This window comes from Leucopleurus acutus (assembly GCF_964270905.1).
Source record: "Leucopleurus acutus genome assembly, chromosome: 1".
Taxonomy (NCBI): Eukaryota; Metazoa; Chordata; class Mammalia; order Artiodactyla; family Delphinidae; genus Leucopleurus; species Leucopleurus acutus.
The window spans coordinates 157737791-157763041 of record NC_139142.1 but is presented as its reverse complement, the minus strand read 5'-3'; the positions used below and the strand labels follow the sequence as shown (position 1 = coordinate 157763041).

Below are 25251 nucleotides of genomic sequence, written 5' to 3'. Positions count from 1 at the left end.
TGTTTGGTGGTGCTGAATTCTCTTGGCTTTTGCTTGTCTGTAAAGGTTTTAATTTCTCCTTCGAATCTGAATGAGATCCTTGCTGTGTAGAGAAATCTTGGTTGTAATTTTTTTCCCTTTGATCACTTTAAATATGTCCTGCCACTCCCTTGTGGCTTGCAGTTTCTGTGAAATTTCAGCTGTTAACCTTATGGGGATTCCTTTGTAGTTATTTGTTGCTTTTCTCTTGCTGCTTTTAATATTTTTTCTTTGTATTTAAGTTTTGATAGTTTGATTAATATGTGTCTTGGCATGTTTCTCCTTGGATTTATCCTGTATGGGACTCTCTATGCTTCCTGGACTTGATTGAGCATTTCCTTTCCTATATTAGGGAAGTGTTCAACTATAATCTCTTTAAATATTTTCTCAGTCCCTTTCTTTTTCTCTTCTTCTTCTGGGACTCCTATAATGTGAATGTTGGTGCGTTTAGTTTTGTCCCAGAGGTTTCTGAAGCTGTCCTCAATTCTTTTCATTCTTTTTTCTTTATTCTGCTCTGTGGTAGTTATTTCCACTATTTTATCTTCCAGGTCACTTATCCGTTCTTCTGCCTCACTTATTCTGCTATTGATTTCAAGAATTTTTAATTTCATTTATTGTGTTGTTCATCATTGTTTGTTTGCTCTTTATTTCTTCTAGGTCTTTATTAAGTGTTTCTTTTATTTTCTCCTTTCTCTCTCCTAGATTTTGGATCATCTTTACTATCATTACTCTGAATTCTTTTTCAGGTAGACTGCCTCTTTCCTTTTCATTTGTTTGGTCTGGTGGGTTTTTACCTTGCTCCTTCATCTGCTGTGTGTTTCTCTGTCTTCTCATTTTACTTAATTTATTGTGTTTGGGTTTCCTTTCTGCAGACTGCAGGTTCATAATTCCCATTGTTTTGGTGTCTGTCCGCAGAGTCTAAAGTTGGTTTAGTGGGTTGTGTAGGCTTCCTGGTGGAGGGGACTGGTGCATTTGTTCTGGTTGATGAGGATGGATCTTATCCAGGACCGTATCTGGTGGTGTGTTTTGGGGTGTCTGTGACCTTATTATGATTTTAGGCATCCTCTCTGCTAATGTGTAAGGTTGTGTTCCTGTCTTGCTAGTTGTCTGGCATAGGGTGTCCAGCACTGTAGCTTGCTGGTCATTGAGTTGAGCTGGATCTTAACGTTGAGATGGAGATCCCTGGGAGAGCTTTCACCATTTGATGAAGCTGGGAGGTCTCTGTTTGACCAATGTCCTGAACTCGACTTTCCCACCTCAGGGGCACAGGCCTGACACCCAGCTGGATCACCAAGACCCTGTCAGCCAAAGGGCTCCCACGTCTTCACTTGCTCCCAAAGTCCACAGCCTCAATTTTGGGGTGATTTGTTGTAGAGATGCAAGGTACATCAAGTTGATTGTGGAGATTTAATCCAGTGCTCCTGTGGCTGCTGGGAGAGATTTCCCTTTCTCTTTTTTTCTGCACAGCTCCTGGGGTTCAGCCTTGGATTTGCCCCACCTATGTATGTATGTTGCCTGATAGCATCTGTTCTTCACTCAGACAGGACGGGGTTAAAGTAGCAGCTGATTAGGGTCCTCTGGCTCACTCAGGCCCAGGGTGAGGGAGGGGTAGGGAATGCAGGGCGAGCCTGCGGAGGGCAGAGCCCAGCGTGATGCCCGCAGCCTGAGGTGTGTCGTTTGTTTTCCCGGGGACTTTGTCCATGGATCACAGGACCCTGGTAGTGGTGGACTGCACAGACTCCCGGGAGGAGAGGTTTGGATAGTGACCTGTGCTTGCACACAGGATTCTTCCGGCATCAACAGCAGCATTAACATTTTATGCCTGTCTCTGGTGTCCACTCTTATAGCCGCAGCTCATGCCCATCTCTGGAACTCCTTTAGGTGGTGCTCTGAATCCCCTCTCCTCGTGCACCCCAAAACAATTTTCTCTTGCCTCTTAGGCAGTTCCAGACATTTTCCTGACTCCCTCCCAGCTAGGTGTGGTGCACTAACCCCTTTCAGGCTGTTTTCATGCAGCCCACCCCAGTCCTTTTCCTGGAATCTGACCTCCGAACCCAGAGCCTCAGCTCCCAGCCCCCACTCTTCCTGGTGGGTGAGCAGACAAGCCTCTCAGGCTGGTGAGTACTGGTCATCACTGACCCTCTGTGCAGGAATCTCTCTGCTTTACCCTCTGCACCTTTGTTGCTGTGCTCTCCTCTGTGGCTCCAAAACTTCCCTCCCGTCACCACTGTCTCCACAAATGAAGGGGCTTCCTAGTTTGTGGAAACTTTTCCTACTCACAGCTCCTTCCCAGACGTGCAGGCCCTGTCCCTATTCTTTTGTCTCTGTTTTTTCTTTTTTCTTTCACTCTACCCAGGTATGTGGGGAATTTCTTGCCTTTTGAGAAGTCTGAAGTCTTCTGTCAGCATTCAGTGGGTGTTCTGTAGGAGTTGCTCCACATGTAGATGTATTTCTGTTGTATTTGTGGGGAGGAAGGTGATCTCCATGTTTTACTCCTCCACCATCTTGAAGGTCTCTCATGAGTGTCTTTTATGTCCTAAGTGGGTGCTAGGTGTTGAGTGAGTGAGAAAGACTTGTTCTAAGGCCTCCTGGAGCTCACGATTTAATGGGAGTTAATATAATTGGGGAGAAATTAGACTCTCTTACCTTGTGATTTTGAACTCTCTGGGTTCCAACTTTCTCAGTTATCTGATGAGGCACAGATGCACTCTAACCATGAGATGAGAGTCCAGTAAAGTTTTAAAGTCCTGGACAAAAGGCAAACATTGTAAGTCACACTTACTCATGCCACATCAAATCATATTCAACATAACTACTGGGAAAGTCATTTCCAAACTCGTTCAACTCCCATCACAGTACAGTGATTACAGTCAGCAATATTAATAATTTTATAGCTCTAATTCCCTTTGAAACTAGCCTGTTTGAACTCTAAATCCAAAATGATAGTTCTGATGACATTATTATGATCAATATTAAAATCAGTCATGCCTGGAGTGTGACATGACAACTGTCTGGCAGCTGTATGAAGTACTACAAATAGATGAGGATGGTAACAGGAAAGCAACTTCTTTAGATGAAATTTCAAGAGGCATAGCATGTGGCTTCCTAGCTTGGAATGCCTCCAGGATCATTAGAATTACGAACCATCCTGCACTCGTGGAACATAACATGGGTGCTTTAATGGTCATCTTGACTTTCCATCTGAAAGACATCATCTCTCACAGCCAAAGGTCTGATGGTTATAGCACAACACATGAGGAATTAGTGGGGTAGTAAATCACTGCAACACTTTCTGCAAGTAAGGTCTTGCTTCAGTTCTTTTAGTATGGAAAAGAGTCTGAAGAGCTTGAACTGCTAATGCCCTGAGCTTACTTTTACTCCATAGCTACTTTCCCCACCATTAGTGGGATTGTGCTCAGGGAGTGCTAATTTTAATATTGCCTTAAGAAAAGCATAATTAGAAAGGTAAATCTGCTGAGGGGACAATCAAATTATATCTTCTGTGTGTGTTTCTGTGTGGGTGCTTTAACCAGAATATTCCAAATTATGTCCATTCTGCTAGCACCATGGTTGATGAATGTATGCATTAATCTCTTCCAATATTCAAGTATAATCAAAAGATGAATTTTATGGCTATCCATGTCTAAAGTTGTCTGAAATCAGTTTTGAGGTCAAAGCAATGTGTACATAATTGCAAATTATATGTATATAAAAATTTTAAGTCTATATATATTTCTGACTTTAAAAGTAGTAGAAGCTTTCAGTAGAAAAATCTTAAAATATAAATAAGTAATTACTGGAATAATAACTACAGTCAGCCCACTATATCTTTGGGGTCCATATCCATGGATTCAACCAACCTTGAATCAAAATTCTTCCCCCCAAATCCAGAAAGTTCCAAAAAGCAAAACTTCAATTTGCTGGCAACTATGTACATAATATTTACATTGTATTTATTACTTTTAACATAGCATTTACATTGTATTAGGTATTACAAGTAATCTAGAGATGATTTAACACATATGGGAATCCTCCCATATAGTTATATGCATGTACTATGCCATTTTATATAAGGGTTGGTTCCTGGAATACCCCTTGCAACTATCTAGGGATCACTGTATCAGTAATCTGCTTATCCACTGATAACATTATAGGATTAACATGTTGATGTATTTCGCTAATTTGTATGCATGTACATAATTTAAATCACATATGTGTTTGTATTGGTATTAGAATGTTGTCATTCATTGTACTAGTCTTTTTTGGTGGTGGTGTTGTTTCCTGATGCTACCAAAATTGGAGTCTTCCCTTATTAAAAAATGAGGGAAATATTTTCCAGAATAAGTCCAGATTTATCATCAAGCAAATATATTAAATTAAATGTTTAATATAAAAGAAATTAGCATGTTGTGTCTTTAGGAAAAGTCTACTAAGCCAATTTAATCTTGGGTCAACACAATTCATCAAGAAAGGGCAGAGAGGACTAAAAGTGCTATAAAATTTTTTTCACCTTTATTATAAAATAGTGCTCATTTGTGTCCCTTTTTATTCAATATAGTTCTGCTGGCTTTGCAGCATAAACCAGAGGTGCCTGGAAAGTTTATTTAAAAATTTGGGAAAAGAAGTGGAGAAAAGTGTAGTGATATTAATGTGTCTCATTAATTGTAGAGAGTGTAACCTCATTTACTCAACTCCCTTGGGGAGACTGTTGCTGCTTTAAATGGAGAACAACCAGCAAAATTGGGAACCAAGAGTCTGAAAGTTTAAAACAAGCTTCTCCTTCAGAGACAAAAAGTCATGTTCCAGAGAAAGCATAGTCTCTGCTTTGTCCATTTAAAGCTGAACAAAATGTAGTGGAATTGAAGAATGCAAGGGAACATGAAACAGCTGTGAAATCCTGGGGGTTGAGGGGGAGAAGAGGCTGAGTAAAAGTGGAATTTTTGATAACTACATCAGCATTATCTTTCCCAGTGGTGACTGCCAAAATTGTATTTGTTTATATTTCCTTGAAGATAAAGAACTAACTTTGAGCTGAGGGAGAAATCCTCTATTTCCCTGAGAAATGAAGGCATTGGAGATTCTCTTGCAAAGTCTGGAAATCATGCCAGACAGGCCTGCCTGTGGGGTATTTCCTGCCTAATTTGCAGTCCTGAGGGGTGATGCTATGCTCCAGAAAAACATCCATATTAAATTGTGCTATTAATTGGGGAAAAGTTCAGAGGTGGGAAGGATACACTCGAATGCAGTTTGCCTAAGTAGCCTTGAGCTTGCAAACTAGTGTCTTTCTCAGGCTGAGTTTCTTCAGATTAGCCCTGTGTTTTGGGAGAAATATGGTTGACCCCTGGTTTGTGAGCCTGTAATTCATTCCCTCATTGAGTCATAAAGTTTCCATCATGTTGTGTTACATTATTTTATAGAGCTTTACATAGAAACAAAACTCTTTCATATGGTGTATGACACCCTCCATGATTCAGCCTTGCCTCCAACATCCTTCTTCCTCTTTCTCAACATCTTTCTCATGAGCTAGTCATTCTAACTTGGTAGTTCACATCTGTGCTCTAACTAAACCATGCTCTTTGGGGCATGCAGATAATGTCTCGAGCTTTGTAACGCCTGCAACTAACACAGATCTTTGCACGTTGCACTTGACAGAAACCAATGCACATTTATTTATCCACTGAATTTTCAGGCTACTGCAGGCAGCAGTGAAATGCTCATTGTCAAACATATGTGGCTAAAAATGGCCTTTTTTCTTTTTCTTACTGAAATGCTTCATAGTACCTGATTTGTTTTCATAGAACATAGGTGTAATAAGAATTTTTCTTTCCCTGTGATTTTTCAAAGGAGATAGTTCTACTAATATGGAAAAAATATCTAGGGTGAGTGATCAAGCTTCAAATGAGATTCAGCACTTTTTGTGAGTTCCGTAATAATAAAAGCCATGTTCCATAGCAATTCCATAGCACTGTTATTGTTCCATAACAATGAGTAAGAAATAATTCTTTCCCTTAAGGAGCTTAAGAGATGGGAAAAGATAAGCATACCCACTACAAATAGATTTGATCAGATAAACTGTGGTCAGTATTGTGGAACCCTGAGGAAGAGCGATGAATTCCTACTGGTTTTATGGAAATGTGACAGTAAATGTGGACCCCAAAGAACATGTAGATTTGGTAGGTGGAACCAAAGCACAGGGCATATTGGGAGGAAGAGATAGACTGGGTAGAGATCCAGAAGTGGCAGAAGTGTTTGTAGCTAAGTTCACCGCAAGTTAGGGAAGATGAAGAATATCAGGAAAAATTGATAAAGAAATAGGGAATGGCTAAGCCCTCATTCTTCTGGGACCATTTTGGGAATATCAAAGTGATGCTGCATAAGCTAGTGATGCTGAAGAGACAAAGCTGGTAGAACCCACTGTTTTAAGATGTTGTTAGGTACAGAAGTAGCAAGACTAGGTCTCCTACCAAAAAAGAGTCCAGGACCTGTGAGGTCAGAGAGATGGCTTAGTAGACAGGCTGGGTTGCTGTGCATCCTCACCTGGAAAGCAGAGTAGGGGTCCTGTTATACAGAATTTAATACAAGGCTACAAACAGCTGATTCACCCAAAGAATCACTAGTTGCCACAGGGGAGGAAAGCAAAGTATATGAGAAATGTACATATTAATGATATTATATTTGGGATGGGGAGATGTAATACCCAACATAAATAACAGTTCATATGTTATTTCTACACAAAACTGGTGAAACTTTACTGGGTACAGGTGGCAAGCTAGGAAGTAGAAACCCAAAGTTCAATATAGCACTTGTCTGTAGGATCTCCTGGTCCACTGGGGAAGATGAGTGCATATAAATGAATTGAAATTTGATACAACAGGGATTTTCTTTTTCTTTTGAATAAAGTATTTGTTTATTTATTTTAACATCTTTATTGGAGTATAATTGCTTTACAATGGTGTGTTACTTTCTGCTGTATAACAAACTGAATCAGCTATACATATACATATATCTGCATATCTCCTCCCTCTTGCATCCCCCTCTCACCCTCCCTATTCCACGCTTCTAGGTGGTCACAAAGCACTGAGCTGAACTCCCTATGCTATGTGGCTGCTTCCCACAACTATCTATATTATATTTGGTAGTGTACATATGTCCATGCCACTCTCTCACTTCGTCCCAGCATACCCTTCCCACTCCCCTTGTCCTCAAGTCCATTCTCTATGTCTACGTCTTTATTCCTGTCTTGCCCCTAGGTTCCTCAGAACCATTTTTTTTTTTAGATTCCATATATATGTGTTAGCATACAGTATTTATTTTTCTCTTTCTAACTTACTTCAATCTGTATGACAGTCTCTAGGTCCATCCACCTCACTACAAATAACTCAATTTTGTTTCTTTTTATGGCTGAGTAATATTCCATTGCATATATGTGCCACATCTTCTTTATCCATTCATCTGTCGATGGACACTTAGGTTGTTTCCATGTCCTGGCTATTATAAATAGTGCTGTGATGAATATTGTGGTACATAACTCTTTTTGAATTACGATTTTCTCAGGGTATATGCCCAGTAGTATGATTGCTGGGTCTTTTCTCAGGGTATATGCACAGTAGTATGATTGCTGGGTCTTAAAACTAAAAACATTTTCTGTTTTTAGTTTTGTAAGGAACTTCCATACTGTTCTCCATAGAGGCAGTAGAAATTTACATTCCCACCAATGTTTTCTCCACACCCTCTCTAGCATTTATTATTTGTAGATTTTTTGATGATGGCAATTCTGACTGGTGTGAGATGATATCTCATTGTAGTTTTAATTTGCATTTCTCTAATGATTAGTGATATTGCACATCCTTTCATGTGTTTGTTGGCAATCTGTATATCTTCTTTGGAGAAATGTCTATTTAGTTCTTCTGCCCATTTTTGGATTGTGTTGTTTGTTTTTTGATATTGAGCTGCTTGTATATTTTGGAGATTAGTCCTTTGTCACTTGCTTCATTTGCAAATATTTTCTCCCATTTGGAGGGTTGTCTTTTCGTCTTGTTTATGTTTTCATTTTCAATGCAAAAGATTTTAAGTTTCATTAGGTCCCATTGGTTTATTTTTATTTCCATTTCTCTAGGAGGGGGTCAAAAAGGATCTTGCTTTGATTTATGTCATGTAGTGTTCTGCCTATGTTTTCCTCTAAGAATTTTATAGTTTCTGGCCTTACATTTAGGTCTTTAATCCAGTTGAGTTTATTTTTGTGTATAGTGTTAAGGAGTGTTCTAATTTCATTCTTTTACATGTAGCTGTCCAGTTTTCCCAGCACCACTTATTGAAGAGGCTGTCTTTTCTCCACTGTATATTCTTGTTTCCTTTATCAAAGATAAGGTGACCATATGTGTGTGGGTTTATCTCTGGGCTTTCTATCCTGTTCCATTGATCTATATTTCTGTTTTTGTGTCAGTACCATACTGTCTTGATGACTGTATCTTTGTAGTATAGTCTGAAGTCTGGGAGCATGATTCCTCCAGCTCTGTTTTTCTTTCTCAAGATTGCTTTGGCTATTCAGAGTCTTTTGTGTTTTCATGCAAATTGTGAATTGTTTTGTTCTAGTTCTGTGAAAAATGCCACTGGTTGTTTGATAGGGATTGCATTGAATCTGCAGATTGCTTTGGGTAGTTTAGTCATTTTCACGAGGTTGATTCTTCCAATCCAAGAACATGGTACATCTCTCCATCTGTTTGTATCATCCTTAATTTCTTTCATCAGTGTCTTATAGTTTTCTTCATACAGGTCTTTTGTCTCCTTAGGTAGGTTTATTCCTAGGTATTTAATTCTTTAGGTTGCAGTGGTAAATGGGAGTGTTTCCTTAATTTCTCTTTCAGATTTTTCATCATTAGTGTATTGGCAGAGTGTAAGAGATTTCTGTGCACTAGTTTTCTATCCTGCTACTTTACCAAATTCATTGATTAGCTCTAGTAGTTTTCTGGTAGCGTCTTTAGGATTCTCTACGTATAGTATCATTTCGTCTGCATACAGTGACAGTTTTACTCCTTTTCTGATTTGGAGTCCTTTTATTTCTTTTTCTTCTCTGATTGCTGTGGCTAAAACTTACAAAACTATGTTGAATAATAGTGCTGAGAGTGGACTACTTTGTATTTTTCCTGATCTTAATGGAAATGGTTTCAGATTTTAAATATTGAGAACAACGCTGGCTGTGGGTTTGTCATATATGGCCTTTATTATGTTGAGTTAAGCTGCCTTTATGCCCAATTTCTGGAGGTTTTTTATCATAAATGAGTGTTGAGTTTTGTTGAAAGCTTTTCTGCATCTATTGAGATGGTCATATGGTTTTTCTCCTCCAATTTGTTAATATCGAGTATCACATTGTTTAATTTGCGTATATTGAAGAATTCTTGAATTCCTGGTATAAACCCTACTTGATCATGGTGTATGATCCTTTTAATGTGCTGTTGGACTCTGTTTGCTAGTATTTTGTTGAGGGTTTTTGCATCTATGTCCATCTGTGATATTAGCCTGTAGTTTTCTTTCATTGTGACATCTTTGTCTGGTTTTGGTATCAGGATGATGGTGGCCTCATAGAATGGGTTGGGAGTGTTCCTCCCTCTGTTATATTTTGGAAGAGTTTGAGAAAGATTGGTGTTAGCTCTTCTCTAAATGTTTGATAGAATTCACCTGTGAAGCTATGTGGTCCTGGACTTTTGTTTGTTAGTAGCTTTTAATCAATCACAGTTTCAATGTCAGTGCTTGTGATTGTTCTGTTTATATTTTCTATTATTTCCTGATTCAATCTCAGAAGTTTCCCAGGTTGTCCATTTTATTGACATATAGTTGCTTGTAGTAATCTCTCATGATCCTTTGTATTTATGCAGTGTCAGTTGTTACTTCTCCTTTTTCATATCTAATTCTATTGATTTGAGTCTTCTCCCTTTTTTCTTAATGAATCTGGCTAATCAATTATGTTTATCTTCTCAAAGAACCGGCTTTTAGTTTTATTGTTCCTTGCTTTCATTTCCTTCATTTCTTTTTCATTTATGTCTGCTCTGATCTTTATGGTTTCTTTCCTTCTGCTAACTTTGGGGTTTTTTTGTTCTTCTTTCTCTAATTGCTTTAGGTATAAGGTTAGGTTGTTTATTTGAGATGTTTCTTGTTTCTTGATGTAGGATTGTATTGCTATATACTTCCCACTTAGAACTGCTTTTGCTGCATCCCACAGGTTTTAGGTTGTCGTGTTTTCATTGTCTTTTATTTCTAGGTATTTTTGATTTCCTCTTTCATTTCTTCAGTGATCTTTTGTTTATTTAGTAGTGTATTGTGTCACTTCCGTGTGTGTATATTTTACAGATTTTTTTCCTGTATTTGATATCTAGTCTCATAGTGTTTTGGTCAGAAAAGATACTTGATATGATGTCAATTTTCTTAAATTTACCAGTGCTTTATTTGTGACTCAAGATATGATCTATCCTGGAGAATGTTCTATGAGAACTTGAGAAGAAAGCGTAATCTGCTGTTTTTGGATGGAATGTCCTGTAATATCAATTAAGTCCATCTTGTTTAACATGTCATTTTAAGCTTGTGTTTCCTTATTTATTTTCATTTTGGTTGATCTGTCCATTGGTGAAAGTGGGGTGTTAAAGTCTCCTACTATGATTGTGTTACTGTGGATTTCCCCTTTTATGGCTGTTAGTATTTGCCTTATGTATTGAGGTGCTCCAATGTTGGGTGCATAAATATTTACAATTGTTATATCTTCTTCTTGGATTGATCCCTTGATCATTAGACACTGCCCTTCTTTGTCTCTTATAATAGTCTTTATTTTAAAGTCTCTTTTGTCTGATATGAGAATTACTACTCCAGCTTTCTTTTGATTTCCAGTTGCATGCAGTATCTTTTTCCATCCCCTCACTTTCAGTCTGTATGTGTCCCTAGGTCTGAAGTCGGTCTCCTGAAGACCACATATATACAGGTCTTTTTTTTTTTTTTTTTAAATCTATTCAGCCATTCTATGCCTTTTGGTTGGAGCATTCCATCTATTTACATTTAAGGGAATTATTGATATGTTTGTTCTTTTTCCCATTTTTTAATTGTTCTGTGTTTGCTATTTTAAGTCTTTTCCTTGTCTCTTGTTTCCTGTCTAGAAAAGTTCCTCTTGCATTTCTTGTGAAGCTGGTTTGGTGGTATTGAATTCTCTTAGCTTTTGCTTGTCTGTAAAGGTTTTAATTTCTCTGTCAAATCTGAATGAGATCCTTGCTTGGTAGAGTAATCTTGGTTGTAGGTTTTTCCCTTTGATCTCTTTAAATATGTCCTGTCACTCTGTTCTGGCTTTCAGTATTTCTGCTGAAAGGTCAGCTGTTAACCTTATAGGGATTCTCTTGTATGTTAATTGTTGCTTTTCCCTTATTGCTTTTTATATTTTTTTCTTTCTGTTTATTTTTTGATATTTTGATTAATAGGTGTCTTGGTGTGTTTCTCCTTGGATTTATCCTGTATGGGACTCTCTGCACTTCTGGACTTGATTGACTATTTCCTTTCCCATATTAGGGAAGTTTTCAACTATAATCTCTTCAAATATTTTCTCAGTTCTTTTCTTTTTATCTTCTTCTGGGACACCTATAATTTGAATGTTGGTGTGTTTTATGTTGTCACAGAGGTCTCTGAGATTGTACTCAATTCTTTTCAGCCTTTTTTCTTTATTCTGCTCTGCGGTAGTTATTTCACTATTTTATCTTCTGGGTCACTTGTCTGTTCTCTCTCAGTTATTCTGCTATTGATTCCTTCTGGAGAATTTTTAATTTCATTTATTCTGTTTTTCATCACTCTTTGTTTGCTCTTTAGTTCTTCTAAATCCCTGTTATATGTTTCTTTTATTTTCTCCATTCTATTTCCAAGATTTTGGATCATCTTTACCATCATTACTATGAATTCTTTTTCAGATAGACTGCCTATTTCCTCTTCATTTGTTTGGCCTTGTGGGTTTTTACCTTGCTCATTCATCTGCTGTGTATTTCTTGTTTGGGGTCTCCTTTTTGCAGGCTGCAAGTTTGTAGTTCCCGTTGTTTTTTGGTGTCTGCTCCCAGTGAGTAAGTTTGGTTCAGTGGCTTGTATAGGCTTCCTGGTGGAGGTGACTTGTGCCTGTGTTCTGGTTTATGATGATGGATCTTGTATTTTTGGTGGGCAGGACCATGTTCAGTGGTGTGTTATGGGGTTTCTGTGAATTTATTATTTTAGACAGCCTCTCTGCTAATGGATGTGGTTGTGTTCCTGTCTTGCTGGTTGTTTTGCATAAGTTGTCCAGCACTGTATCTCTCTGGTCATTGAGTGGAGCTGGGTCTTAGCGCTGAGATGGAGATCTCTAGGAGATCTTTTGCTGTTTGATATTACATGGGGCTGGGAGGTCTCTGGTGTTCCAATGTCCTGAATTCAGCTCTCCCACCTCAAATGGTGAGGCCTGACACCCGGCCAGAGCACCAAGACCCTGTCAGCCACACAGCTCAGAAGAAAAGGGAGAAATAAAAGAAAGAAATAATAAATAAATAAAATTTATTAAAACAGAAAAAAATATTAAAAATAAAAAAGTAATAAAAAAGAAAGAGAGAAAGAAATAAGAGATCTACCAAACTAAAAAAAAAATCCACCAATGCTAACAAGCACTAAAAATTCTCCAAAAAAAACCCAAAAACAACAGACAGAATCCTAGGACAAATGGTAAAATCAAAGCTATACAGAAAAAAATCACACAACATAGCATACACATACACACACACAAAAAGAGAAAAATGAATAAAAGTATATATATATATATTTTAAAAAAAGGAAGAGAGAAACCAAATCAATAAACAAAGCTATGGCTGATAATAAGCTCTAAATAGTAAACTAATATAAACATAAAACCAGAAATAAATTAGATGCAGAAAGCAAACCCCAAGTCTATAGTTGCTCCCAAAGTCCACTGCCTGGAATTTGGGATGATTCATTTTCTATTCAGGTATTCCACAGATGCAGGGTACATCCAATTGATCATGGAGTTTTAATCCACTGCTCCTGAGGCTGCTGGGAGAAATTTCCCTTTCTCTTCTTTGTTCACACAGATCCTGGGGTTCAGCTTTGAATTTGGCCCCACCTCTGTGTGTAGGTCGCCTGAGGACATCTGTTCTTCACCCAGATAGGATGGGGTTAAAGTAGAAGCTGATTAGGGGTCTCTGGCTCACTCAAGCTGGGGGCAGGTTGTGGTACGGAATGCGGGTGAGCCTGGGGCGGCAGAGGCCAGCCTGACATTGCACCAGTCTGAGGTGCACTGTGTGTTCTCCCTGTCCCTGGATCATGGGACCCTGGCAGTGGCAGACTGCACAGGCTCCTGAGAGGGGAGGTGTGGATAGTGACCTGTGCTTGCCCACAGTATTCTTGGTGGTTAAAGCAGCAGCCTTATCATCTCATGCCCATTTCTGGTGCCCATGCTGCTAGCTGTGGCTCACGCCCCTGACAGGGATTTTCAAAGATTTAGTTTCAGAACACCTTTACACTCTTAAAAATTATTGAGGGGTCTCCAAGAGATTTTGTTTGTATGGATTATATCTTTCAATATTCTCTATATTAGGAATTAGAAGGGAAAAAAGCTTAAAATATTTATTCATGAAATTTATTTTTAAAAGACTATTAGAAACCCGTCACATATTACCATCAGAGTGGTGATGTCATCCCATACCCTGTAGCTTCTGGAAAATGCCACTGTACGATTTTGAGGAAAGGAGAGTGGAAAAGGCAAATCATGTTTTAGTCTTCTTATGAAAAATAATATTGGACTCACAAATCCCTAAAAGGATGTCAGGGATTCTGATAGGTTCCTGGATCACAGTGTTACAACAACTCTAATAGGACAAGAGCTCTAATAAGAAAAAAATGGGTAAACTTCAGCTGGTACCCAAACTATAGGACAGTTTGTACTATTTTGTGTAATGTAAGAATGAATAATAAATGTTACTAGCTGTCAAACCCATATATCTCATATAATATTCAAAATGACTATCAAGTATGACTTAACGTCTGTACTTTTCAGATGAAAAATTTAGCTTCTGAAGGTTTAAATAAATTTCTCAGACATAAACAACAAGTTAGTGGCAGGTCTGGAATCCAAACCAGGCCCATTTTACTCCACATCCACAACTATGACTCTGGCTAGCAGCTCAGTGTATAATTACATAACAGTACTATCCAATTCTTAATCAGGCCTTATTATTTGCCAATCATTGGGCTAAACCTCTATGCTCAGAATCATTATCCCATTTAATTCTTACAACATTAGAAGGTAAGTGTTCTTATTATCCCCACTTTATGTATGTGTAGTCCTGTTGGAGAAGCTAAGTAATTGGTCTGAAGTCATAAAATTAGAAAGCAGTAGAGCTAACATCAGTGCCCAGATTTTCCTGATGTCAAAATGAGGTTTTTCAATACAACACCCTGGAAGAGTAACTATCCCAAATAACAATACAATAATAGCTAAGATGCATCAAGTGCAAAGCTTTTTTGATACACTAACCTATTTAATTCTCAAAGATGAGTCCTTGTTAAAGATGGAAAATGCTAGAGAATCAAAGTAGTATGAGATCTGAATGACACATAAGAAGTGAAGAAAACAAACCAAGAAATAGCTTTCCAGAAGACATGGGTCAGGAAAAGACCATTCACAGGCCATGCGTAGGACATCAGGTGTCAGGTATGGGTGGGAAATGGGATTCTTAGGGCTCATCTAAGTCCTGGAGGAAACAGCTCATGATCTGAAAAGAACGAGGACCCCAAAATTTTAAAAATCAATATTCTTTGTGTCATTCAGAAGGCAAGCGGTCCATTTCTATTTTGTATATAAGTTCATTTGTATCATTTTTTTTAAGATTCCATATGGTTACCAAAGGAGAAAGGTGGGGGAAGGGATAAATTAGGAGTTTGGGCTTAATATATACATGTTACTGTATATAAGACAGATAACCAGAAAAGACCTACTATATAACACAGAGAATTATACTCAATATTTTGTACTAACCTATAAGGGAAAATAATCTGAGAAAGTATATATATATATATATATATATATATATATATATATATATATATATATATATATACACATACATACATACACACACTCTAAGTATATATACTAAATATATATATATGGGTGTGGTTGTGTTCCTGTCTTGCTGGACACCTGAAACTAACACAAATTGTAAATCAACTATACTTCAGTTTAAAATAAAGGAAAGTGGTCCAATTTCTTCCCATCCCCTTCTTGCCTTTCTTCCTCACTTAATTTGACTACAAAGTGGGTTTCTCCCTCTATGGTTCTAGCCAGGGAGGATGCCTCAGGTTCTGCTCCTAGTGGTGAAATGTCACCACAGTAGGCTATTTGCAATGCAAATCTCCAGACTTCGGCATCCGAGATTGATGTCCCCAGTGAGAACATACTTAGCTTCTGGGCTGGCTCTGAGTGTAAGTAACATAAGGTCTCTTCCAGCCTCGAGTGGTTGTCAGAGGTAACAAAGCAGGGCTGGGGAGAGATGAGCAGTGTGTCCTTCAGACACCAGCCATTAACAGCACATGGTATTAATGCATCTAAATCTGGTTGGGGCCACCAAGTCTCAGAGGAGGGCAGATGGCATACCCAAGCTGGAGCAGAGGACAAGGGGACTTTCCACAGACTATTCTGGAGCCTAATGAGAGGGAGCAGAACCCATAGAGGCAGAGCACCTGTCTGCGTCAGACTCCCATTTACATTCCCAGCGTTTCTGGGCAGCTTACGGTGGTGTCCTGTGGTCTTCAGGCAGGGATCAGAGATCCCACAGTTCCCTGGGAAACCAGTCCTGACGGCTGAGATGAGCTGTGTGCCCCCGGGGTGGGGTGCACGGGATAGTGTTGGGGTACTTGAAATTGAGCTAGGCTCTTTTGGTGCAAGAAATTCACGAGAAAGTTTGGAAATGATCTGGAAAAAAATTAAAATCCATATGAAACCCATCTTTTCTTTTATGCTGTAGTTGTAATTTTAAAAAGCAGCTTTTATTTAATACATTATCATCAGTGGAGAGTTTGATTTGCTGACAGCTATGTGGAAGGAGGCTCTCTGTCAGGGCCTAGGAATTACAGTTGTGAAACTATACCTTGGCTCATTTTCTAGATTTTTCCTTAGATTAATGTTTCTAAGAACCCCAGGAAAAAGAAAACATACACCAATGAGAAATAAAGCATAACCATGAAACTCCTTTTGTAACTGTAGTTTAGAGGATCAATATAGAAAACAGAAAATATTAGTAGAAAAATTAATTTCTTTTGGGAGTCACAAAATATCTAAATATCTAGAACTGATGACTGTGAACATTTTGTCTTTGGCTTTCTAGATGCACACACACACACACACACACACACACAAATGCACACTCAGCTTATAAATTAGCATAATCACGTGGCAATTGCAAGAAATAGGAAATAGCAGGAAATAGCAATTTTCTATCATTTTAACAGCTGCTGAGTATTAGATTATACACATGCACCACCATCAGACTTACTTGTCCCCCAGAGCTGGGCACTGAAATTTGTTTTGCTATTTAAAAAAAATTACAATAAATGTTAACATGATTTCATCTTTAAGCATTTGTCTGGTTAAATATTTTTATTTCTAAATACAAAATTGTGGAGATCATTTTTTACTCTGTTATTTTCTATTGGTCTTTCTTATTTGCACTCATAACTTCCAGGCACCTTTTAAATAAAATGATTTGGAAGAAACTTTCTCTTTTGGTCAACATAGAACTGACAACATTTCTCTCAACTTTCAAATTTGGGCTACCTTGGGAACAGGCAGAAACAAAAGGATGATGTAAATAGTAAGACCCTGGCATTGTTTTTTCTCCTACCATTATCAGGTTGAGTTTCTATATCTATTAGTGAAGATAATGTACAATATTCAAATGTGTTAGCCTAAAAATTCATTTATAAATTGGACACTTGGAACTGGGAAAATATTTTTCCATATAAATAATACAAAAAATATGTGTACGTCTCCCAAGAGAATAAAACGAAGCTTACAAAACCCTTGCAATAATAATACTTAACATTATAGAGCACCTTCTATATGTCAAGCAATTTATACAAATCACCTTTAATCCATATGGACCCTAAATTATTTATATTTGTAATTTTTCATTGTAAACAGTATGATGAAGTTACTTTTTCATTTTTAACATTATACATACATTTACTTTGTCAATTCATGATGTATTAGAGAATATTAAAAAATTTCATATTTGTTAAGTCATCATTCTCTATTTTGTTATAGTCTTAAAGAACTTGAAAAATAAGCAGCGAAGTTACATAAGAAATAGCCTTTATTTACTTAGGCTTTATTTACCTTTATTTGCTTTATTTGTTTGAGGTAGGAGGTGATCCTGTGAAGTTTCCAAAGAGGCCCTCTGATACACTTTCAAGGACTTTACTGAGTGTCAAGACCAGGGTGTCCCTGATCCTTTACCAAGCCAAAATTTCTTTTGCAATTTATGAAATTTTTACCTTGATTGATACAATTAACATAAGTCTACTGCTTGTCATGGATGAGGTAGGCTTTCAGAAACACATGAATTAAAGGTAAACCTTCTTGTTTCACTCAAGGAAATAATTTCTTATATAGCAAGAAATTATAAGAAGACAGCATATGGTAAACTCCCATTCAATGTTAGCTTCATAATTATTTATTTGTGAATTTATACATATGTGTATTAGGAGTGTTTCCCCTCAGAAAATTCTGCTCTTGTTCTCTTGACTTCCTTTACTTTTTGTTTCTCCTAGTTTCTCCTGGTGTTTCACCCCATCTTCTTTGCCTCTGTTCTTTGGTTTTCTGTCTCTGAGTTTCATGAATTGCAAAAGGAAGTTTCACATAGTAAAAGATCAGGGTCATCCTTGGTTTTGACGCTCAGTAAAGTCCTTGAAAGTGTATCAGAGGGCCTCTTTGGAATCTTCACAGGTCACCTCTTACCTTGAACACTAAACAAATGTAAATAAAGGCTATTTTTCATGTAATTTTATTGTCTTTTATTTTTAGCTCTTTGTTTAGTTCTAACAAAATGGAGAATGATGACATAACAAATATTTTCTTTGGTTTATGTCTCTGAGCCTCATAGCTCTCTCCTCTGACATGGCCTTTTGGCTTAGTGGGGAATACAGGGGAGATAGCACAGGAGGATCAATCCTGATGGGGGTCATACCCTCGAATGCCCCTCAAAGTTCTAAATTATTTCTGAACTTTATACACGTCTTTTCTCTGACTACAGGGTTAAGACTTTTTAAAAGTTATTTAAAACAAATAATCCTAAAAATAAGTTTGCACAATTAAAACACTTTAATTTTTTTAAATTATGGAAATTACCCAATTCATGAAGATCACAAGCCACATCTATAATATATCAGCAATGATCTTCAATTCTTTAAAATGGTGTGTAGCGAGTGCAGTAACATGGCACTTGCTCAGCAAGTTAAGCACACTGTCTTACATGGTTTTTGCTGTTATTTCACATTAGTTTTATCATCCATACTTAATTCCCAACAAATTTTTTTTTTTTTTTTTGCGGTATGCGGGCCTCTCACCATTGTGGCCTCTCCCGTTGTGGAGCACAGGCTCCGGACGTGCAGGGTCAACAGCCATGGTTCACAGGCTTAGCCACTCCACGGCATGTGGGATCTTCCTGGATCGGGGTGCGAACCCGTGTCCCCTGTATCGGCAGGCGGACTCTCAACGACTGCGCCACCAGGGGAGCCCCAGCAACAAATATTTTTGATGATTGTTATGAACTGTGTGTTTGTAACCCTCTCAGATTCATATATTGAAGCCCTAACCCCTAATATCATGGTACTAGAAGGTGGGGCCTTCGGGAGGTAATTAGGTTGAAGCACTCATGATGGGATTCGTGTCCTTATAAGAAGAGAAAAAGAATAGACCTCTCTTTTGTCATCATGTGAAGAGATTACAAGAAGGCAACCACCTGCAAATTAGGAAGAAGGCTCTTACAAGAACCAAATTGTCCAGCACCTTGATTGTGGATTTCCCAGCCTCCAGAACTGTGAGGAATAAATGTTTGCTGTTTAAACCACCCAGTCTGTGGGATTTTTGTCATAGTAGCCTGAAGACAATGACTAAGACAGTAATTTTCTTTTATCTTGTCTCTCCCAAACTATCAATTTAATTTTTATAGTAGCAACAACTCACGCTCATATTTCATCAATTTACATATTCATTAATTAAAGTATATAGTTGCAATAATGATAAACCTGCCATAAAAAGATTTTGAACAAACACACCTGATTTTTGGTCAGAATAATATTAATTCTTTTTAGGCACTGTTCCAAATTTAGCTAAAATGTCTAGGTGTGGCAGCCCACTGAGTAGTCTCCTTAGTACCAGAACATAGGTATACATGTGTATATATATATATATCTGTGCTGTAGTGAGAAATAGAGAGTGTATAATATCCTGTAATTCATGATATGGAGGCTGGTTCAAATCTTCTATTCCACTTTTGACCTTGAAGGTATCAGAGAAAGGAAGACCCTGTTCTCAAAGGGTGAGATATCGAGAAAGGAAATTGACTAAGTCCTCTGGTATGAGGTAGCAGACATTCTCCCCCTATTCTCAGTAGAATCTGATATGTATCCAGTGGGGGTGTTTAAAAAGCTCAGAGAGGATCTGTGAGACAGAGGCATGAAGAAAACAGAGGTAAACCTTTAAGAAAGGGAGACATGAGGAAACACTGATGGAAGGCAGTATTGACAAGTAGCACTCACAAGAGAAGGGTTGAACAGGCCAGTCCTTCCATGATGTAAGTAAAAATATTCCTATACTAAAGCTTTTATCACAAAGAGAGAGTTGAGCTCAAGTGGGCCTAGAAAATGCTCAATGACCACAGAGGAATCAGGGCAGCAAAGAAAACGAATAAAAAGCTGACATTAGAAGACCACACAATGAATAACCATGGTGAGTTACCTTGGATGTCCTGACTTTGGGACACACTCAGAGCTTTATTTTTCTTTAATATTCAATAACAGTGTAATAAAAGCAAATGTATACAAATTGCTTAAGACTCAGGATTCTTTAAACCCAGAGGCTATTTAATCATTCTAATAATTTTATGAAAGGGATGCAATTCTCATTTCCGTTATTGACTGATGAACCTGAGGCTTAGAGGGTTTTAATAACCCAACTCAAATAGCCTGAAATTCTCACCAAGGTCTCTCACTCCAGAGCCCTTGCTAGGAACTACTGCTATACTTGGTAATGCCCATATTCACATGTACCTTGAAGGTTCTGGTTTTTGTTTATAATTCTTAATTGAGATGGTAAGAGTAAGAGAGGCATTTGGGGGACAGAAAATTTGAGAGAAGCTGCCCTTTTGGATACAACGGTATACAACCAAAGCCATTCCCCTTCGTGCCTGGCAAAGAGAGTGGATTCTAAATTTCCCTCTGCTCTCTCTGTGGTCTCCATTAGAGATTACAACAGTTACTAGATAAAAGACTCATGTAGTGATCTTCACATTAATTGGACTGTAATGTATAGCCTTGGTCAAGCACATCTTTCCCAGCACTCCTCTCTACAGACGGCAATCAAGCCACTTACAGAAGATGCATTGACTACCGAGACCCCAGGGCAACCTTAAGTTTCACTGGCCTTTTAGCGGAAAACACACTTAATTTTGATACTGAAGGGCTATTAAGACTGGGGTTAAAATAAAAAATCTTTTGGAACATAGAATGTCAAATATTGGATAGGAAATGTTTTTCCCTCATATATTTTAGAAGCCCATGAGCATGCCAACCTCTGGTAACTCCACTTCAAGTTGCCAAATTCCTGTTTCATTTTGGTAAATGTGAATTGTAGTGAATAGCTGTATTAGCTCTGTTGCTATTCTGAAAGGAGATCGCTTCCATCAACTCTTTTGCAAGCAGTAGCTATGAAAAACACATGTGTGCCTGGACACCTGTTACATTCATACATTTGTAGAAACAACTACACAGATTTTCTAAACGCATGCACACATCCGTAGATAACACACCATGTGTTCCAAGTTGCTCTAGCTAATTTCAGCTTAGAGAAATCTTCCTAGAAAAAATGTTTTTGTTTAAATAAAAGGACACTCCAAAAGTAGGAGGAACACGCTGCTGTTACACATCGCTTAGAGAAGCAGAGATTCAGTAATTGGAGGATTAATTGGAAGAAAAGTGGAGTAGTGGAGAAAGTCTGCATGTGGACTTGGGAAATGTGCATTAAAGCTACTTTGGATCACTTACTTACAAGGTTTCTAACTACCAGTTAGTCAATTAACCTCTCTGACTCTATTGGTCATGGGAGTTTCTTTTTCGGTGAATTTTCTATTGACTCTATTGGTCATGGGAGTTTCTTTTCCAGTGAATTTTCTATTCACATTTATTTTCCCATTTTTTAATGGGAATATTTTTTCTTATAAACTTACAGAAGGTTTCAGTAAATGTGCATTCTGGACACTGATTTTTTTGTTGAATATATGCATGTCAAATATCTTGACCCAGGCTGGTTGTCTGATTCCACCAATATATGATTAGAATTTGGGAAAAGCTAGTGGAAATGCACCTTGGTACCACTCTTTTGAGCTGGACATTGCATATTTTATTATCCAGAAATTTCATGAGATATGTATGAGGGTGTTTCCTGCAGCATCGTTTATAATAGGAACTAATTCTTGCCAAGGCATTACTGTTTCCCAAGAACTCTTTTAAGATTTTCATTTGTACTATGTAATTTAATCCTAAAACTTATGTGGTAGGTACTATTGTTATATCCATATGAGTAAATCAAGGCACTGCAGTTAAATAATTTTCCCCAAATTACAAATAAAAGTAACCCAAAAGGGATTAGAGCCCAGGATTTCTGGCTTCAGAGCTCACACCACTCACAACAACTGTCCTGAAGTGTCATTGGTATAAGACTGAATAAATAGAGTATATTTGATAATTTAATGAAGTACTATTCTGTTAAACTATAGATTTATATGCAACAGCATGGATAAATGTCAAAATGACAAAGAAATGCTAGTTTCAAAAAGAAATGTATAAAAGTAAGCTATCATTTAAAGAACACACAAGACAGTATACAGATATAGATAAATACACATGTATTTTTATGCATTGATGTACCAAAGTTTGCAAATATGATTAGCATTAACAAATGTGAACCTCAAAAGAGAAGTAACCTCTTTAGAGGGTAAGAAGGAAAAATAATCAACATATTTCTTTCTTTCAAAATAAAAAGAGAAAAATGAAGCAAATATGGCAAAATATTTTATCTGTTAAATATGGATAGTGAGTACAAGAATACACTATAAATTGTTTTCCCTACATTTTATGTTTAAAATATTTCACAAATCAAAATTTAAAAAGAAAAAGAGGTAATACATGAGGGTCTTTTGTAAAAACTAGCATACTATACAAATGGGAACTATTTGTTTTGATCATCAAAAGTGAAGCAGAGGGGCTTGATTTCCAAATGTCTGAGTAAAGACTTCTGAAAATCCTCTCCCCTATAAAAGCTATATAAACTCTGCAAATGAATTAAAGGCTTGAAAAATCCATGGAATGTTTATTCAAGAAAAAACAACTAAATTTTAGTCAAAACAGTGAGCCCTGCAGTCTTTTAGCTTGCCATAATCCGATCACTCTCTCCCCACCTCCATGGGAGCTTTGAAAAGCAATAGTCTCACAACTATAGTAACTGTGAAATCAAGTAGTCTAGCAGCCACCGGAGGAGCCAGAATAGTTTGGAGCTTCCTAAAAAGCCCCAGAGAACTGTCACCCTTTGACTTGCTTGCAGCATGATGAAAAGTCCAGTTTCAGTACTTGTTTTTACTTGACCCAACTCAGAACTCACTCTCTGTCAACAGCCCTAACCTGTATGGTATTTGCTGAAAAGAATCAACAGCAATTGTTTAACATAACAGTTGCCTGAGGTAGTGACACCAGTCAGAGGTAAAACTTAGGACTTTGTCAGGCTCCGCATAATCAGGAAGTGAAGGCTAAGACAGAGAGGTAGACTGCTTGTCAAAACATTAAAGACATGCTCAACAGAGCCTCTAAGCAAAGGTTGGTAGACCCACTGGTTCACAACATTTAAGAAAATCTCTATTTGTTAGCTTAAAACTAGGATAACTGAGCACACATCAATTGCCACATAACAAATAATACACACTTTAAAGAAATAGTCAAAAAAATACTAAATAACAATAACAATAAAACAAATAACAATGACAACAAACCCTAGTGGGAGAGAGAATTGGATTGCTAAAGGTGCCACAGTACATTATTCTAAATGTCTAGATAATCAATAAAAACTTACAAGATACCCCAAAAAACAGGAAAGTATAACCCATACACAGGCAATGGGAAAAACAAGCAGCCAATAGGAACTGACCCTGAGAATTCTAGTAAGATGTTAAACTTACTCGAATTTAAATCAGCTATCATAAATACATGCAAAGAACTAAAGGAAAACGTATATAAAAATGAGAAATATGTGTCACCAAAAAAAAGAATATCAGTAAAGAGACAGGAAGTATAAAAAAGAACCAGGTAGAGGGTCCCAGAGGTAAGATGGCGGCTGCCCTGGAGTGCAATGTGGTAACGGCGGCAAGTGAACCAGAGCTGCTATATGACAAGGAAGCAAAGAGATATGTGTCCTAAAAATGCTAGCTATTACAGGAATCGAGCAGCCACCTTGATGATGCTCAGAAAGTTCTGGGAAGCTCTTGGAGATGCACAGCAGTCAGTGAGGGACATCTACGAGAGGACAAATGCCACCTATCTCTAGGGAATGCTATGGTGACATGTCGTAGTTTCCAGAGAGCCCTAGAACTGGGTCAAAAAAATGCTCAGGCACAACAGGAGTTCAAGAATGCCAATGCAATCATAGAATATGAGAAAATAGCAGAAACGGATTTTGAGAAGCGGGATTTTCGGAAGGTTGTTTTCTGCATGCACCGTGCCCTAAAATATGCCCCTGCCTGCCATCACTTCAAAATCCTCAAAGCATAATGTTTAGCAATGCTGGGTCATTATCCAGAAGCACAGTGTGTGGCCAGTGACATTTTACGAATGGATTCCACCAATGCCGATGCTCTGTATGTACGAAGTCTTTGCCTTGATTATGAAGATTGCATTGAGAAGGCAGTTCAGTTTTTTTGTCCAAGCTCTCAGGATGGCTCCTGACCATGAGAAGGCCTGCGTCACTTGCAGAAATGTCAAAGCACTTAAAGCAAAGAAAGAAGATGGGAATAAAGCATTTAAAGAAGGAAATTACAAGCTAGCATGTGAACTGTACACAGAAGCCCTGAGGATAGACCCCAATAATATAAGAACAAACGCTAAACTCTACTGTCATCGGGGTATGGTTAATTCCAAGCTTAAGAAACTAGATAATGCAATAGAAGACTGCACAAATGCAGTGAAGCTTGATGACACATATAAAAGCCTACTTGAGAAGAGGTCAGTGTTACATGGACACAGAACACTATGAAGAAGCAGTACGGGACTATGAAAAAGTATATCAGATGGAGAAAACAAAAGAACACAAACAGCTCCTAAAAAATGCACAGCTGGAACTGAAGAAGAGTAAGAGGAAAGATTACTACAAGATTCTTGGAGTAGACAAGAATGCCTCTGAGGACGAGATCAAGAAAGCTTATCGGAAACAGGCCTTGATGCACCATCCAGATCACCACAGTGGAGCCATTGCTGAAGTTCAGAAGGAGGAGGAGAAAAAGTTCAAGGAAGTCAGAGAAGCTTTTACCATTCTCTCTGATCCCAAGAAAAAGACTCGCTATGACAGTGAACAAGACCTGGATGAAGAGGGCATGAAGAGGTCATGCAAACAATATCTTCAAGACATTCTTCGGTGGTGCTGGGGGTTTCAGCTTTGAAGCATCTGGTGCAGGGAACATTTTTTTTCAATTTGGCTAATGAAAGGAAACCATCCAGAACCCAAAGAATGCAGACTTGCTCAGTTTAACCTCCAGTGTGGACACAGTTCGCCTCCTCCCTTCATCATGATCCACGTACTTAGAGCAGTTTCATTCTTTCAATTAGATACCCAGTGTCTGAGTGAGTGGGGTGAAGGAAAGCGAGCCAGCACCAAAGACTGCAGGTAGGGGAGGGAGGTGGGGGTGGACAGGGCAGCTT

The 25251-nt window shown here is 38.0% G+C and overlaps 1 pseudogene across 1 annotated transcript; it reads left to right on the top strand.

The window, feature by feature from the left end:
• Positions 1 to 23667: 23667 nt before the first annotated feature.
• LOC309960019 (dnaJ homolog subfamily C member 7-like) lies at positions 23668 to 25032 on the top strand (annotated as a pseudogene). Its single transcript has one exon. The product of its transcript is annotated as a dnaJ homolog subfamily C member 7-like (transcript).
• Positions 25033 to 25251: the final 219 nt, after the last annotated feature.